The sequence below is a fragment of the Syngnathoides biaculeatus genome, chromosome 2, assembly GCF_019802595.1.
Source record: "Syngnathoides biaculeatus isolate LvHL_M chromosome 2, ASM1980259v1, whole genome shotgun sequence".
In the NCBI taxonomy this organism is placed as follows: domain Eukaryota; kingdom Metazoa; phylum Chordata; class Actinopteri; order Syngnathiformes; family Syngnathidae; genus Syngnathoides; species Syngnathoides biaculeatus.
In genome coordinates this window covers 39,362,859-39,367,026 of record NC_084641.1, presented here as the reverse complement: position 1 = coordinate 39,367,026, position 4,168 = coordinate 39,362,859, and the positions used below count along the sequence as shown (strand labels likewise).

Genomic DNA, 4,168 nt, shown 5'->3' with positions numbered 1-4,168 from the left:
GCGGGTGAAGGAGGCTCTGGGAGAGACACCGTCACCCGCGGATTGTCCGTCGGGCCGCCTGTTCGTCATCCCATCTCTGCGGGGAGACGTCATCAACTAGGCCCATACCAACAAGACGGTCTGCCACCCGGCCGGGTATGGCGAAGACACGTTCAGTGGTCGAACAAAGGTTCTGGTGGCCTAACCTCAGCAAGGACGTAAGGGAGTTCGTCAACGCCTGCCCGGTGTGTGCTGCCAATAAGACTTCCCGCCTACGGCCTGTTGGTGAGTTGCAACCCCTGTCCATCCCCTTTCGTCCGTGGTCACACATCGCGCTGGACTTCGTCACCGGCCTGCCGCCTTCTCAAGGGAACACAGTGGTGCTGTCCATAGTGGACCGTTTTTCCAAAATGGTCCACTCCGTGCCGCTTCCGAAGATCCGGTCGGCCAAGCAGACAGCCCAGTTGGTATTAGACGAGGTTGTCCGTTACCACGGCCTACCCCAGGACATCGTTTCGGACAGGGGTCCGCAATTCAGCGCCCATTTCTGGAAGGAGATCTGCAACCTCATCGGCGCTTCAGCAAGTCGGACATCGGGTCATCACCCAGAGTCTAACGGCCAGACTGAGAGGATTAACCAGGAATTAGAGACCGGTCTTCGATGTCTGGCATCCAGGGACCAGAGCACGTGGAGCCAGCACATCAAGTGGGTGGAGTATGCCCACAATTCTCTACCCTCCGCTTCAACAGGTATGGCTCCACTCCATGTCGTGCATGGGTATCCTCCGTCCCTGTTTCCTCCACTGGTCACAGAATCCACAGTTCCGTCGGCCCTGGCCGTGGTGCGACGCTGCAAACGGACCTGGGAAGCAGCTCGGAGGACACTGCTGCGCATGAGCAGCGCCTACAAGGCCGCAGCAGACCGCAAGAGGAGGGCCGCACCAGAGCTCAGAGTGGGACAGCGAGTGTGGCTCTCCACCAAAGATCTCCCGCTGCGGACGGAATCCCGCAAACTTGCTCCCAGGTTCGTTGGCCCGTTCCCGGTTTCCAAAGTTATTAACCCGGTCGCGTCTCGTTGAAACTGCCCAGGTCGATGAGGGTGCACCCTACGTTCCACGTCAGCAGACTTCGCCCGAATCGCACATCGTCGCTGGCTCCTCCGCTCAAATACCCCCCGCCCCCCCGCATGGTCGACGGTGGGTTGGTGTACACTGTGCGCCGGTTGCTGTCTTCCCGTCGCAGAGGAAGGGGGGTCCAGTACCTGGTGGACTGGGAGGGATATGGCCCGGAGGAGCGCTCTTGGATCCCCTCCCGCTTCGTCGTGGACCGCACCCTCATCAGGGACTTTCACGCAGCTCACCCTGATGCTCCTGGGCCGTCCAGAGCCGGCCGTTGAGGGGGGGGTTCTGTCATGCTCCTGGATTCCAGCCAGGGCTGGGCGTGGCCAGCTAATCTGAAGGTGCACACCTGCGCCTCATGACCTTTGATTAAGACCCAGTACATATAGGACACGGGGGACGACTATTACTCTGCTAGATCGTTGCCTCTCATGCCTCGTTCCCGCACTACCGTACTTCTGACGTCTACCTCCCGTGTACCGACCAACGCCTGTCTCCCGACCTACCCCGTAAGCCTGCCGTTACTGATCTTGCTGCTTGTTTGGACTGACTCCCTGGTAACCGACATTGGAACGAATAAAGGCTTATTCCGCACTGCTTACCTCTCACCTGAGTCGTGCATTTGGGTCCACCCCCGAGTCTCGTCCGTGACAATCATGACAGTTGCAGCTCATCCAGCGTGCTGGAGCTTGGGTTTTGACCAGAACAAAGAGGTCAGAGCAGATAACTCCAATCCTTAAGTCCTTGCAATGGCTTCCAGTCAGCTTTAGAATTGATTTTAAAGTTCTGGTACTGGTCTAGCACCGAAAATTGTAAAAATAAATAAATAAATAAATACATAAAAGTGTGGGTTCTAGGCACTTTTCCCTCTAGGCTGCACACTGCTGATGTGGTCTCTGCGCACAGACTTTATGCATTGCGCACAAAAAGATAAACTCCAACCTGGATTGAAAGTACAAAATAACATAACTATTCAGTTTTTGCCATTTTGCAATGTGATGCAATGGTTGAGGATGACTGGCTGCTACTTCCAATGGTACAATTCACATGTGTACTTATGCTGACACCAGGGCAAGTTCAAATTCTCATCAACAATATTAAGCGAGGAATGGATCTCTCATGTCAGTTCAACAAATTCACAATCGCATGACAGAGTACCCGAGTATACCAGAAAGGTGACTGAGCAAAAGTTACGCCGTTGATTTTTTTTTTTTTCAATTCAATCAATGACATAGTGCAGGATGAGATGTGCAATGTTGAAAGTCTTCTTAAATTCCAGTTCTAAATTGTATTTTTATTATTTTATTTTTATTTTATTTATCATTACTTTGGTCAATAAAACAACTTTTTTTGCTCTACTGAACACAATCTCCTTTATTTTTAAACGCAATAAAGACTATTTGGGACATTAATAAACATTTTCCACGTTAAGGTTAAATAAACATTATTGCTTAGTCAATCAAAATGGGTTTACGGCCATGCTACCCTGAGAAAGCCCAATCTCATCAGATCTCGGAAGCTAAGTGGGTTTGGTCCTGGTTAGTACTTGGATGGGAGACCGCCTGGGAATACCACGTGCTGTAAGCTTCTCTCCCCGGCTAAAATCCAGAGGGGTTATGTCAGGAAGGGCATCCGGTGTAAAAACTGTGCCAAAAACAAAATGTGTGTTCATCTGAGATGACACGCTGTGGCGACCCCTAATGAGACAAGCCGAAAGGAAAAGAAGAAGTTAATCAAAATGCTCCATCAAGTGGTGAACTATTTTTAGAATGGACCTGCTACCCACCAGTGTTCCTTGGGGGCTACTTGGTACCTCCAATCATCACATTGGTGATTCCTGGTCTTACAAAGAGCTCCAAAACTCTGGATAAAATACAAAAACACACTTACATTTTTACAATTAACTTGTAACTGTTTTGTTTTATTTAAAGGGAAAGAATTAATCACTACAAAACACCTTTAAATACAAGTTAAATTCTGTTCATACAAAAGAAAAAAATCTCCACACAGATAAATTGTCCAATTAAGATTGGGATGAACAAACAGCCTCTCAAGCTTTGACGAGCTGATCCGGTTCCTTTTGAAATGTTCTTTCCAGTTTTGGAGAAGATCCTTCCAGATGGGACTGTGAGCAGCAGTTTCATTTGACACACTGGCATCTTTGCTGACATTTATTTTCAAGAATTTGTATTATTAGTAAAATTGAAGCATCTCCTTTTTTTGTTAGTGTCGTTTCCTCATCAGCCTGTTTATTTCACATAACTCTTTCTGATGATGTGTGTCTGTGTGCAACTACTGCTCCTCCTCCCTCCTCGCTGTGCTCAGCGGTATAAGAGAAGAAACGTAGCTCGGCTCTCCGTTATGATAAAAGAGGAATATTATTTAGCTTCGGTCTCTTCGTTGCAAGAAAAAATAAAATACCGGTAATTTAGAACCTTGGCACTGTATACTTTCAACACAATAATCGGCCCATGGCTAGTTCCAACCTGTCCAGACAAATGCTGCGCCTCCACAAATTATGTTCTCCTCCTGGCAAAAATTGCTGGCATGAGCGAAAAGTGGAGAAGAAAGAGGAGGTGGGCTGGCGAGCAGACAAGTGAGGACATGAAATGAGATTAGTGGATCAGAGGAGACAGAGGAGAGTGTACGGTGAAGAAGAACAGAAGAGATTATAGGAGATGGCTGCGATGAGCTGGTGAGATGGAGATGAATTGCAGTGAAAGGATGAAAATTACACGAACAAGCAAAGGCTTCACCTTCAAATATGCAAAAGGTTGTCAAATCATGCAATAACTGAACAAGGAGGGTAGACCAGTAGGTGACATGGAGAGTAGGTATGAAGAAGACAGGGAGCAAAGGAAAGACAGCAGCATTTAAAACTGTATGACAGGCCACAGAATTATAAAAGACTCAGTGGCAAGGCGACTGTAGCTGTAGGACTACTCCTCTGGCAGTTAACAATCATAATTACTCAAACTCTACTCTTTCTACTATTGATCTTCCCCTGCCCTCGCCTCCCCCAACACCAGGCCTTCTGTCTCCCCAATGCGCCGTCGCTTACAGCACTGGAG

At 48.5% G+C, this 4,168-nt stretch overlaps 1 pseudogene; it reads left to right on the top strand.

Moving 5' to 3' along the window:
• Positions 1–2,565: 2,565 nt before the first annotated feature.
• Positions 2,566–2,684, top strand: LOC133497370 (5S ribosomal RNA; annotated as a pseudogene).
• The last annotated feature ends 1,484 nt before the right edge of the window (positions 2,685–4,168 follow it).